The 13,877-nt window shown below is 41.6% G+C and overlaps 1 protein-coding gene across 5 annotated transcripts in view; it reads right to left on the bottom strand.

Annotated features, from left to right (window-relative positions):
• gatad2b (GATA zinc finger domain containing 2B) overlaps positions 1-13,079 on the bottom strand; it is a 43,387-nt gene extending 30,308 nt beyond the window's left edge. For 4 of the 5 annotated variants that reach the window (XR_014909368.1, XM_085396720.1, XM_085396723.1 and 1 more), the window contains exon 1: positions 12,904-13,056. The gene's annotated coding sequence lies outside the window, so the exon portion shown is untranslated. Of the gene's footprint in view, positions 1-12,903 lie in introns of all 5 variants that reach the window. The other variant, XM_085396722.1, reaches the window with a different exon arrangement.
• Between the last annotated feature and the right edge of the window lie 798 nt (positions 13,080-13,877).

Here is a 13,877-nt window from a genome sequence, read left to right as displayed (position 1 = left end):
GAAGGAGAGCGTAACACAAAGGGTTTGTTGCCTTGCGGACATGCTGATGGATGTTAGTAAGTTAAGTCTATTAGTAGCAGCCAGCCAGCCAACCTGGTGATGTCTGCACTCGCACAAGAAGGCTCTGCACATGCTCTGAAAACTTTAAACTCTTTTAAAAAGTCCTACAATGAGGCTGCAAAAGGTTCACCTGCAACTAGACAGAAACAGTATTTAAGCAACTGTACCTCATCAACAATGACACCAAGTCACAAGACAGCCCACCTCAGACAACCGAACAGTGTGTCGTCGTTTTTTGGCACCACCTGAGAGATTCTTATGTACTGGGTTTTTTTGCATCCCATGGTACTGAAAGTTTTGAGCATTTTCTAAGCATATCAGGTATCAGACATCAGGTTTGAAAACCTAGTACTCTAACCACCCCACAGGACTGTGCAGGTTAGCTAAACTCTGCAAAATAATTTCCAAATTAATTATTTGGAAACACGACTGCTCCTAAAACACACAAAAATACTTTTTTGGCCAAAGTTCAAACTTCATTCATTTGAATCTGCCCTAGTAACCTCGTGCTTTACTTTGACAGAATTTTCATTTTCTCAAATTTTTATATTTCGATAATTTCGATATTTCCTATAAAATATTTTGCTATTTTATCCACAAAACAAATGTTATATAGAAGGCAAAAGAAGAGGCTTCTGTACTACATGCTATGGTAAGTATTAATAAAGCATCACAATCTAAGTTTCTGAAGAAGTCACTTGGATGATGACGAAACATTTCTCTGAAAACGCCACGTCCAGACGAACAGAATCAACTTTTTGGGATTTCATTATGTCGCACAGAAACACCAACTCACATCTGCACTTGTATCCCATTATCCACTGTTCGGTATGTTCCTTTATTTTTCATGAAATAAGATAAATGACAGATAATAAAAAGAAAAAAAGAAAGAAATTGTGCTGTCGGCGTTAATCTCGTTAAAATGACGTTAACGCCATAACCGCATTAACGTGGCACATCTCAGCCAATCTTAGCGAGTTACTGCGGATCACCCCGTGCGCGGGGCTGCCCGGCGTCAACATGTTAGCGCGGTTAGCTCGTTAACGCATTGACACGTGCAGCCCTGCGATCTGCGCTAACTCACTTTTTTTTTGTAAAAAACTTCCTACATATAAAAAAAAAAAGACATCTTGTAACAGGTTCTAATTAAAGTTGTTACAAAGTAGTGATGTGCGACACCACTGATTTCCATTCCGACCTGACACAAAGAAAAATTCAGGCTACTATTGACGACATTGATCTGATACTTTGTATAAAAAGTTAATGCGCTTGGAAAATCTAAAGCAGCGTGCACTACCTGTTAAAAGTTTGGACCCATCTTCTCATTTTTCTTTATTTCCATGACTATTTATATCGTACATTTTCACTAAAGGCATCAAATCTATGAACGAACACATACGGAGTTACGTGGTAAACAAAAAATTGTGTGAAAAACTCAAAACATGTTTGATATTTTTATTTCTTCAAAACATCCTCCCTTTGCTTTGCTGACAGTGAAACCTTGACCTTCTCTCAACGAGCTTCGTGATGTATGCGTAGATATTACACAGTGTACTGCAAGGACGCTGTGTCATTAAAGCCTAATCATTCAAATAATCCACTTTAACTGATCTACTCAACAGCCTTACCAACTGAACTGACACACATATTACTCCAAGTTAAACTCATTTTCAGTTTTAAGCATGCAGGGAATTCCAGTTGTTTAAACATTGACACAAAAATGTAAACCTAGTCGCTTTCCGAAGCAGCAGTGCTACACGTCGCAAACAGCTCCACATCTTCTCTCAGTTCCTGGACAGTGCCTGCAGCACCAAAGGACTGTGTCGCCGTAGCAGCAACTGTTCCTCTCCTCCTCATCATCATATTGAGTGTTATGATTTACTTTTGTTTGTGTTTGACAAGGTTTGTGTTCTTGCCACATGCATCGCAAACCGCGTCCTGGCTCCGTCTATGATCAGCTGTTATTGTCAACAAAAAGAGCGAGGACACGAGCCGTGATGCATTTCTGCAGCCGTATTTCACATATCACTGTGACAGGCGGAAGAACAAGTAGATCCTACCAATCATTTACACGCTCCCAGTAACACAGTGTTCTTGTTAATGATAACCTACAGAAATTACTAATATATTAATATGACAATCGATTCCAGAACATAAATAAGTGAAACAGGAAGAATCAATATTTTATAATTAGAAAGATTTCTAGAATGATTTGGCATTTTGTAGTAACCTTCACTTTCCCATAATTATTTTTTGAAAAATTCTGATTGTTGATATGAGAGTATATTCTAATAGTAGTGAAATTGTCGATTTCACAATAGATTTCAAGCATCTTTAGAATTCTCTTCAATTTGCTTCACTCTCTTCTGAATATACGATTCTTTATGCCTCAAACAGATTTGTTAATTTCACCAAACCAGTTAATCGCTCATATAGTTGGTCTCATATCTTTCTGTTGCACAGGCTAAAATAAATGCACTACACTGCTTCAAAGCACAGTGCGTCCTAACAGCAGGACACTGCTCCACTTGTCATGCTACAGCCTTATTCCAAAATGGATCAAATTCATTTTTCACTTTAAATTCTACACACAATGCCTCACAGTGGCAAAGTGAAAATAGTGTTTGAAATCCACATATTACAAAATAATAAACTAAAATATAACATACGGCTTTGCCATGACACTCAAAATTGAAGTACAGGTGCATCCTACTGACCTTCTGTCACATGTTTCAACAACTTGATTGAAGTCATCCTGTGACAGATTCAGTTGATTGGACATGATTTGGAAAGGCACACACATACCTGTTTATGTAAGGCCCCATAGCCGCCACCATATCATCACATTATTCTCCTGAAGGACAATAAAGCCGCATACACGCTGATACAGAGACAACTCAAAACTGGAAGCAAAGACTTGGCTGAGTGGTTTTTGTTTTTTCTTCCACAAAGTCTCACGTTTTCATGTGTCTGTATATCTCTGATCGCCTGCACTAGAATATCATCAAAATGGTGGTAAAAACCAACACAATCATACATTTGTGTCCTCAACCTAGCTGTGGGACAACGCACCTGGTTTTAAAACTTAAGATGTGCACAACCAACCAAAGCACAACAAATACGGCGGCATTAGGAAGGTGACGGAGAACCCAAGGTTCACTCTGACAGAGCTCCAGCATTGCTCTGTAGAGGAAAGACAACCATTTCTGCACCACTTCACCAATCAGGCCTGTGTGGTAGAGAGGCCAGGCGGAAGCTACTCCTCAGTAAACACCTGCCGGGAGTTTGCCAAAAGGCACCTAAAAGGCTCTCAGACCATGAGAAACAAACCTGTCTAGTCGGCTAAAACAAAGGTTTAACTCTTTGGTCTGAATGTAGCGCTGACACCAGGCTCCTGGCCAGTACCATCCCTACAGCGAAGCATGGTTGTGGCAGCATCCTGCTGCAGGCATATTTCAGAGTTGAAAGAAAGACGAATGCAGCAATGTAGAGACATCCTTGATGATAACCTGCTTCAAAGCACTCTGGACCTCAGACTGGGATGAACAGGCCCACGACCATAAGGTGCTAGACACACAGAGAGAAAGCACTGATGTTACTCATCCAGCTCAAAGTTACTCACCTAGTGGCGAGGGCTACTGAGTAAGCTATGCTGATTATGAAATGATCAGGGGTGGAGCCACACAGATACACCACCTCAACCTGCTGAAAGCACAGCGAGGCAGGACCCATTTCTCTGGTGAGAAGACTGAAGAAGACATTAGCTATGGCTTGAAATTCCAAATTCATTGCCACCTCACTCTGCTGTGATATGGTAGAGTGATAAGATGTACCACAATGTAAGGAGTGCTCTGACACATTGATAAATATGTTTTTTTCCTTTCTCGCAGTCGATTAGATGAGATGATAAGGCAGTATGAAAAAATGTTCCTATTAAGTTTTGAACTGGACTGTCAGTAGCTTTTGGTATACAATCCAAACATCTGACACAAGCCCAGAAATCTGATTTTGCTGCATTCCAAAATCACTTTGAGGATGTGTTCCCCTCCGCCCAGTCCCACCACACTTACACTGCACCACTTTGAAACTCGCCCATGTCTGATGGTGCGTTCACGGCTCTGTAGGTTACCTGAACACAAAAGGCAAATGGTTCAGAGGTAACTGGCTGCTCACATTGACAGCTCACTTTTTCACTGGACTTAAGGGAATCTGCCGGTAGTATGGTTGTCTCCAGAAGGAAAAGATGGTGCTTTCCACTCTGTATGGTTTTACCAATTCGTCACTGTTACGTTCCCCTGGGGGGTCTAGGCGGGGAGGGGGAAGTAACAAAAGTGACCGGGTCAGAAAAAGGAGTCAAGGAGGCGAAACAGTTAAATAAAACAGTTTTATTGAAGTAATTCAACTAAAAGAGACGGACAAGCCGCTATCACCATAAAAGTAACACAAACAAAACTCAGGCATTGGTCAGTAATGCAAAATGTCAAAAGGAAAACGCAGCTCACTAGCTGACAACCACAAAACACAGCTCACCAGCTGGAAACACCGCAAAAACACTCAGCTCACTAGCTGTACCCACACAAATGGCACTCTGGCCCAGAGCTCACCCTGCTCTGGGCTTAAATACCCTTAATTGCTGATGGGAGTCAGCTGTGCCGGAGGGAAAGGTGGCATCTCAGGTAGGAGGTAGTGGGACACGCCCACACAGGCACCCTCAGGAGAGAGAGAGGCCCTGCTAGGGCCGTAACAGTCACCCTTCCTGTCAGCTTGAAAGCTCCATCACTTTCCAATGCCTTTACATGATTTCAGCATTTGCACTGACATCTGGCTGAAATCTCTGATGGCGGCAGAGCTCGTGGCCAACACGGAGAAGTGGGTGTTTGGACGGAGGGAGGTATCTGCTATCTCGTTATCAGTATCTAGGGTACTAAGACCATTCCAAGACCAAACAAAAGGTAAGCTGGCTTTTACATGTGGTTGGTTACTAGCTCAGGTTTACTAGCTCAGAGCTGTGTTCGCAGTGTCTGACTGAAACAGGCTCTCTGTGGGGAACACCTGCATCACACTCCGAACTGTTTTTGTTCTGCAGACTGATGCCTCAAGCATGAGGCCTGTTTTGTCCCTGCAGGTAAAGGGGGTCGACCCCACCAGTGGGTTACTCGAGACAAAAGCTATCAAAGTGTGCGACCAGACTGCTCATCCTTTCCCACTTTCCATCACAAAAAAAAGAGGCCATGCCTGGATCAATCACTGGTATCGCTCCTTAAGACCATTTAAATAAAAGAATCTGTAGGCCAGGGGTGCAGACGGCTTTGGCCAATTTCCTGTCTTGTTCATGGGGGGAGGAGTAGGCTAGGCCACAGAATGGAGGTATGTGGTCGCAGGGTGTGGTTTGTGGTTTATGGCTCAATTACAGGGAACGGGGTGGGCAGTGCCAGGGGAAACTGGCTGGCACATATGCCAGCAAACATATAATTATGTCTCTCTGATTTCACACAGTAGCACGCTGGGATCAAGGTGTGTGCAGCAGGAGTCTAGTGCTGCCAGCTGTGAAGGTGTAGCCTGTGAAGGTGTAGCAGTGAGCTCGAGCTGACTGGACAACATAGTGCAAATCATTGGAAAGTGCAAATTTGGTGGTGAATAAAGAAATCTGCAGCGACCAAGAAACGCTGTGTTAATGGTACATGTGTTGGGGTTCCCACAGATGTGCTACAGCTTTTTTTAAACATTTACATTTTTACATAAGTTGTGTTCCCAAATTGCCCGACCCCCAGTACTGTTTAGGAAATCTAACAAGTCCTCTCACTTCTCCTCTAGTCACATAAATTACAGTAAGTTATACTTTTTCAGGAGTGAAATCATTGACCAGGTTCAGTAAATATCACACACTGATCAACCTCTTTCTTCATGGTTCATTAATGTGGAAAAACATAACATGTCCACTCTGCTACGTTTATTTATTTATATTTAATCTTGAATAAAATACTAAAAAAGATTTTTGTCGTCTGCATGTGTTAGCCGGTTGTGCTTCACATGAGTAGAAATGGCTGAGAAAACATCATCCCTGTTACTGTCAGGGTTTTGTGGACACTTGTCCCAAAAATGCCATGCAGGGACTCTTTCCATGACGAAGGTGGCAAAGAAAAGCTTTTTTTTTTTTTTTTTTAAATCACATTTAAATGATATTATTTTGAAATAGAATAAACTGCCATGGTTTTATTTAAAAAAAGAAAAGAAAAAAAAAAATCATGGTATGCTTTATATACCAAGAGTTCTCAAGCTGTTGACTTTATTAAAATGAGCAAGCACTTTGTACAGAAATTGATGTTGACATGAGACTTTTATTAAGTAAAACAAAAAGAAAAAAGGATACATTAAATTAAATCAGTGAAATGGTAAAACCAATGTGAAACCAGGAAAACGTTAACTTCTCATAAAAATGTCTATTTTATTTAAAAGTTCGCTCTTGGCACAAAACCCAAAAGTTAATACAGGTGTAGCCGTGAAATAATATTAAATCTGCATCCTGATGGGTTTCATATATTTACAGGGTGGGGCGAGCTTTCAGCCGTGGTACATCCTGTCCTATTGCTCCTCTGTCCACCCTGGTACGTGTTTTTGTGACTATAGAGAAAATGGACAAATTCTTAATGCATATTATAATTTTATACGTATTTTAAGAGTTATAAGAGACTGTTAGTTATTATCCTTGTTAATCAAATCGAGTTTTAAATATTGCTTAAAGGTGCAGCACTTCGCACCATGTATTACACTGAAACATAATAAGGCTGATTCATCGAGTAATCTGATTATAAAAAATCCTCGACACAAACTTTGCTTCGACATTTCTTTTAATCCACGGCTCTGTGGCGCACGGTTGTCACGCGAGTGCTTCACCTGCATTTATAACTAAAAACAGACCTGGAATAGAAACGTATTGAGGAGCAGCATGTGTGTGTAACTTGACAAAGTTACGCCTACGCCGCCAGCATTTTAAAACATAAACTATGATAACAAAGCGAATACGATGCTGTCGTAGTTGGAACATGGAGCCAGGAAAAGGCTAGTGGGAGTCCTTCATCAAACCACCTGACCAACAAACTGTAGGTGCTCGTCCACCACCGTTTGCTTTACACAACAAAACATCTGCAGCAAGCATCCAGAGGTTGTTTTAAACTTAGCCTGATACGATGTTTAAATGACAGCTCAAGGCTGACAGCACTTAAACTGAAACAGGATGTTTCAGTTATTTCTTTTTTCTTTATTACGTTGAGCTGCTGTGTTGTACATAGTGCTGATGCGGGACAGTTTCCAATGTTGCTGTATTATTGTACTAGGTATGACTGTGCAATGACAATAAAGAGTTATCTTATCTTACAGCTGATCTAAACATTAGGAGCACATGCCTTTGAAATGGTAAAATAAATGGCCTGTATTTGTGTAGCGCTTTTCTAGTCCCTAAGGACCCCAAAGCGCTTTACACAACCTGTCATCCACCCATTCACACTGGTGATGGCAGCTACATTGTAGCCACATTGAAAGGCCAAATCTGTGCAAAAATGTGGATTCATTCTCATTTTCTGTCAGGTAGTCACACTGTCATGACGTTCTGATGGCAAAAGCAAACAAACTTTCCTTTTTGAATGTGGTCGGGTTGTTGAACTGCATAAGCAGCACGCCATCGCTGCTGAGGCGGGACGGCTGAGGTTCAGAGGCGTCCAGATGTTGCAGAGAGCATCCCTCATGACTCACTGGTAACGACTGGGATTTTCAACAGGACCATGTTACAGTACACAATGCCTGCAGGACGAGGGATCTCTTCCATCACTCATATTAACATTATTATTAATGTTAATTACCATCTCCACCATCATGTCTTGGTTTAGGGTTAAGCATTAACCAACCAAACATGAACACACACCGAATCTACCTCAGGAAATAAAACAGAACTCTTTTTATCCCCATTAACATCAGAAAGCCTCCAAGAAGACAAAGCAAAGATACTTTTTTATGCCTTAGTTTAGATCACATACATAGCTTTATTTATTAGATTTTTCATTTGAATTTTTTTATCTTTAATTTTTAATTTAATTAAAATTACTCGATTAATCAGTGGAATATTCAACAGAATACTCGATTGTTAGAATAACCGATGCAGCCCTAAAACACACGATACCCGAGGTAGTGCTGGTTTCTTCCATGCTGACATACACAGTGGAAATGGTTGCACCTTTCATGCTTGGTTATATACAAGTACCCCTCTGGCACCAAGTAGATGCACCTATAGCATAAATCTGAAAATCCCAGGTGATTTTCAGAAAATTGACCTCTGACCTTGACGCCAAAGTCATCGGGATTCAAACTTGTCTGAGATTTTTAGTAGTGTAACGTATGGTATGATTTTTTTAAAAAAAATCTTATGTTGCCATGTTTTTGTTTTTTTAGATTTTTAGAAAAACTTGACCTCTAAGCTTGATTGTGACCATTGATCTAAGATTTTTAGTACATGCGCTTTGGTCTGACTTTGAATATCCAATGTGATTTCCTTCATAAGAGTCACACACAAGATTCTCAGAACACTTGACTTGTGACACTGAAACTCATCTGAAATTTCTAGTAGACGCACATCTCGTACCAAATTAAAAATCATACGATGACAGATTCCCGAGTGACTGCATCCACAAACTTTGTACAGTGATGTACATGACGAATGAAAAACATCACCGAACCAAACGTTTATGCTGTTGTCTTCCTTGTGCACAGCCATACGTTCCCAATGTGTCTTTACAACCGCTCAGGTTTTGTTTCATCTGGTCACATCCCGCTCTCACTTTTTGCAGTGTAGCCCGGGGCAGTCGCTGCAGATGAGCTGGAGGCACAGATCTGCGAGCAGGTCTTTCTCTATGGGCGTGTCAATGATAGATTAGTGTGGGAGCATAGGGATTCCCAGACTGCACAGAGGGCCACCACTGCAACAGTTCTGTTGTAACTTTATTGCAGTTTATTGTTTGATAACAGCATTTTGGTTATTTTGTAAGTGATTTAAGTGTTAGTCACATGTTTAGTGAGAGCTGTTAATTATAGATTTAATTTTCTGCTAAAGGGGAGCATTTAACAGGTATTTTCATTAGAAAACTGCGTTTCCCAGAATCCTTTGTGGTAGACGAAAGTTACTCTGGGTTTTTTTTTTTAGCTAGCAAGAAGAAAGTTTTCGGGAAGCCATTATATGTTGCTCTGATGTCGAGCAGTTTATTTGTTGTACATTCCCCCTTTTGAAGCCTTATATAAAGACTATTGTTTCTACAACTGATTTCGATCCATTTTTTTGGCTAAGTGGATTTGCCACAACAAGTTCTTTGGAAACCTTCTTGTTTTTAAGTTTGAGCCTGACTGATTCCCCCCCATCAGCCATTCCCTCTGAAGAACACATGAGCATATTCCACATCTATCGAGTATACTGACTATATGGACAGCCGTGTGCATAGTCAGGCCATAAAAAGGTAAATCCTTTCTGTGTGGGAACAGGTGTTTATACAACATCCATAATTGATTAGAGAGAGAGATGGAAAAATATGAAAAAAAAAAATCTTTTAAATATCAGACTGTTGTCACAGACGGGTGGAAATTATAGATTTTCTTCACTTTTTGTATCGGCCACTCAAACTTTTCACCAGCCATTATTTTTCTATTTTGTGTGTAACATTTGAATGATGCATTTCACCTCCTTATGGCCTTTAGACAATCCGAGGTCCTTCGTGGCCTCTAATTCCGAGTATTTTGTGCTAACAATAAAGCTATCAGTCTTGCTGCTGGAAGGCGTGTGCTGCCGACAGTTGGAACAAAACATTGACTGGCTGCTCTCATCAAAAGTGAGCCAGTCGCGTAACTCGCCGTTGTCACTTCTTTTCCATTTTTCGTTAAAAAACTGCCGTTTAACGTCCCATCGTAACACCTCTTGAGGAGTGTTTTTGTTTCTGCCACCTGCTTAGCTCCACAAATGTAACACCACATTGCTAAACTGCTCGAATTTTCCCCTCCTCTTTCAAAAGCCCCTTTTCCATTAGTACCTCCTCGGATCGACTCGCCACGGATCACCAAGACTCGGATCGACTGGTGTTCCATTGTAAACCAGTACTACCAAACCCGCGTGGTTGTCACCATTGCAATGTGTTTGGGCATCCTGCGACGTCGAGGCGACGATATACTTGCTGCTCCGTCTGTGGCTTCTCATCACTCGTGAACCACAGCGTTGTTTGTTTGGAGCCATTTCCCTCATTGCCTGGTTTCAAAGATGGCAGTTTTAACTTTCGTGAACAAGACGTGCTCGTGACTCGTCAAGTGACGCTACTGACCAGCCAATCTGTCGACGACACATTTTAGTACCTGCTCAGATCGCATAACGGCATTTAGAGCAGACTGGCAGCAACACATCCGCCCACGACAGGTCAGGACTGCAAATTAAACATAGTTTTTTCTGTTCAAACTTAAATCCGCCATGGTGGCTTCTGCATTGTTCAAATTTACCACGACTTCATAAACTTACCCGCATTTGGCCAGTGGCGGGTGCTAATTTCCACCCCTGGTCACAGATCATAATAAGAAATTTCCAAGAATATACTTGGACATTCTTTAATATTACAGTCTTAGGTTTTCAAGAACAGATCAAAAAATTTATTAACCTCATCACACCACAGACGCCACTGGGAAGCATGGAAAACCGCATGTATATGAAAGTTCAGAAACATACCTGTATCTAATACACAAAAGCGTCCAAAGTCAGGATATTATTCTGAACAGCCATGTCTCTCTACGGACTGTTACTGAGACATGTACCACAGCCTTTTATTAAACTAGTACCACTTCCAGACTCATCAGTACCAAAGTATAGTTAAGTGTCTGGACAAACTGTTATTTAAGCAATGTTAATGTATTCTTACAGAGCTCATGTTTCCTTCTTTTCAGCTGAAACAAAGGAGCTTTAAACCTGCTGGTCTTCAGCGCAGCCTTCTGACTCCAACGCTGATGGTATTTGTAAAATAGTTACTTACCTGGGAAAAAACAAGTCTATCTTATTGGATTGTTTCAAGTTTTTTTTTTATCATAACTTCTTAAAGAGGTATGAAATGGAAATTGAATGATTTCTGTCTCATATAGAATCCTTTATAGGCTGGATAAATGCTCACTTTATAACTAACCATTACTGACACAATAACCATGTTTTTTTTAAGCACCACTCACTTTTCCATCTACTATTTTTTAAACCACCGTCCTCGACTTTTACTGCAAGGTTGGCATCAAATTTAAAATGTGCAACATTTCTTAGTTTCGACATTTCAAATGCTTTCTTTGTTCCATTTTTAGTCGAGACAATACATTACTTACAAACCATGACATTGTTTTTGTTTACTTTTTCCACACTGTCACACCTTTCTAAAAATCAAGGAGGTACACTACTACAAAAATGTAAAAAGCTTTCACTGTGGCAGCGAGGATGTGTATCCTGCTATGGCTGCCAGGAGATTCAAGAAAAAGGACGAGTAAAAAACTCCACAGCTGAGATTACACTACTACTCAACAGCAGGGACCTTTCATTCATACAACCCCACAATCACCAAGTGTGTGGAAGGCTGAATGTTTTAGGTCTGGAAACGTTTACCCTAACATTCAAAGGCTCGGGCGTTGCTTTAATGCCACACTGTCACAAATTTGCCATAAAGAAGAGAAAAGTGACAAAACAATGAGAGCTTTTATTCCCACAGTCTTCCTGTGGCAAAGATCTGAGTTGTACAGTCAATCCTGTATGAAGATGAAGTTAAAATGGCTAGCTCCTGTTGACAAACCTCTTATAGGAGAGGAAGGCACAGATATCCGTCTCCATTTCACCTCAAAGATAACTGTACTGTATTATCCTATGTAGCGCGACTGAAAGAAGTCAATGTAAATATCAGCATGTGACTGCCTGAAATCCCGAGCAAGCAGCAGCAGCAGCAGCAGCAGAGAGGCTGAAGAGGCACCAATTTGTCTGAAATGAGCTTGTGTGCACCAAAGAATAATAGCAGCACACATTAAATATTGATTCCAGTTTGGTGTCTAACGTCATCTCGACATCCACCTCCGTTAATCCGCCGATCAGGAAACAATCAGCCGTCTGGCCCGAGTAAAGCCTTGCCCTTACAGTAAAATGTTGGTTATGCTGACAGGCGCCAGGCAGCCATTTAGGTGCATATGGAGTCAGTTGAGTCTCTACGTAAATGGCTGATGCATTTCGAATTTTTCTTCCTAATTGCTGAGAGCCATCAGCACCCCCGGCCTCCTCCTAGCGCCTTTTAATCCGCCACTTTATATAGCCTTGCTTCAATAAAACCGTCTCACGACCTCGTCTCATTCCACTGTTCTCTCAAGAAGCTTGTACTAGTACCTGAAAGACCGTGTTTCTTTATCGAGTCTGAGTTAACCCCTAGAGACTCTGGATGAAACAATGAAACGGATTGGAGGCACTCCGACCAACGTTTCCATCAGAATGTAATTACAACACGTCCGTTAGCAGCTCGGCGCTTATCAAAACAAAAAAGCCACACACGACAAAAAAAGATCCATAGTGTTTGTGTTGCGACTGGAGGCCTTTAAATGTAAAGTAACAGTTGCAGGCGGCATTGCTGGTCGCCAACATGTCAGCATGCATCAATAAATAGCGAAGCAAAGGCGCTCCATTGTCTGACAGCGTATCAGCGTATCCGCTAACAGGAAAACGACACAATAACCGTCCGGCTGCGACGTCAAATCCACAGTTGCCGTTTCAAAACATCCCTGACCAGAACCAGGCCCCGTACACATCCTCGGACTCACCTGTATCTCCTTTCGCCTCAGTGTGTAGCGTCTCCGGGTTCACGGTCCGGTCCTGACGCGTTGCAGCAGCCCCTCACCACCAGTCCCCGGCACCGGCAGGCAGCACTGAGAAGCTGATTGGGCCTCGATAGACACTCACCCTTTCGGTGCATCCAGACAGCCAGCTAATTGGTCAGACGCTCTCTCCGTGAAGTCCAGACAGCGCAATGAATGGCTGTTCGTTTCCACAGAGGACCCAGACAGACAGCTGATTGGTCGTTTATTTCCGCGGCGGAGACAGAGTGCGGCTTGATTGGATGGTAGTAGTGTTGTTGTCTGTGTCTATATGGAGAGCCATGTTACCTCAAACGAGACGAAAAAAACAGTGTTTGGTTGTATTCACTGAACTAAACCGGATCATTTATGCTGCTCCAAATAATTTTTACCCAACGACGTCTGAGCGACCAAAAACAACAGCTACATTTTCCGAGGAGAATTTTAGTGACTTCTTGTTACACCCGTTTCCTAACGGGTATTCTGTCATTACATGCATGACAAAGACCCAAGGGAGGACAAATGTAGCTCGGACAGCATTGGATGGTTCAATGATAGGAAACGTCATTACTTCTATCCCAACTACTGCGCTGCAGAGCGGGTCTTTGTAGGCAGTAGTAGCAGGTTTATAGTGGTAGGCTGGTCAGGGGACGCTGCCCGCATGCCTTTAGGACTTGCAGAACATGGAATAATATACATGCTAAATAAAATGATTTTGTATAGCACTTATCTAGTATTATCAACTACTCAAAGCACTTTACACATACCTATATTCTGAAAATTCTGAAGCATCCAGCACTAGCCTATGTCACACTGACAAGATCAGGAAAATCATTTCACCATCCTTTACTGATGATTTTGTCAATATCAATGGCTTAAAAATGTCATTTTTTGAGTGGAAATAACTTTGGTCACATCTTCATGTACAGTACATTTGTGCA

This window comes from Rhamphochromis longiceps, linkage group LG22, assembly GCF_057381845.1.
Source record: "Rhamphochromis longiceps isolate RC_006_pf linkage group LG22, R_longiceps_female_GT1.1, whole genome shotgun sequence".
In the NCBI taxonomy this organism is placed as follows: domain Eukaryota; kingdom Metazoa; phylum Chordata; class Actinopteri; order Cichliformes; family Cichlidae; genus Rhamphochromis; species Rhamphochromis longiceps.
The sequence above is the reverse complement of the archived record's forward strand: the minus strand, read 5'-3'. Positions and strand labels throughout refer to the sequence as shown.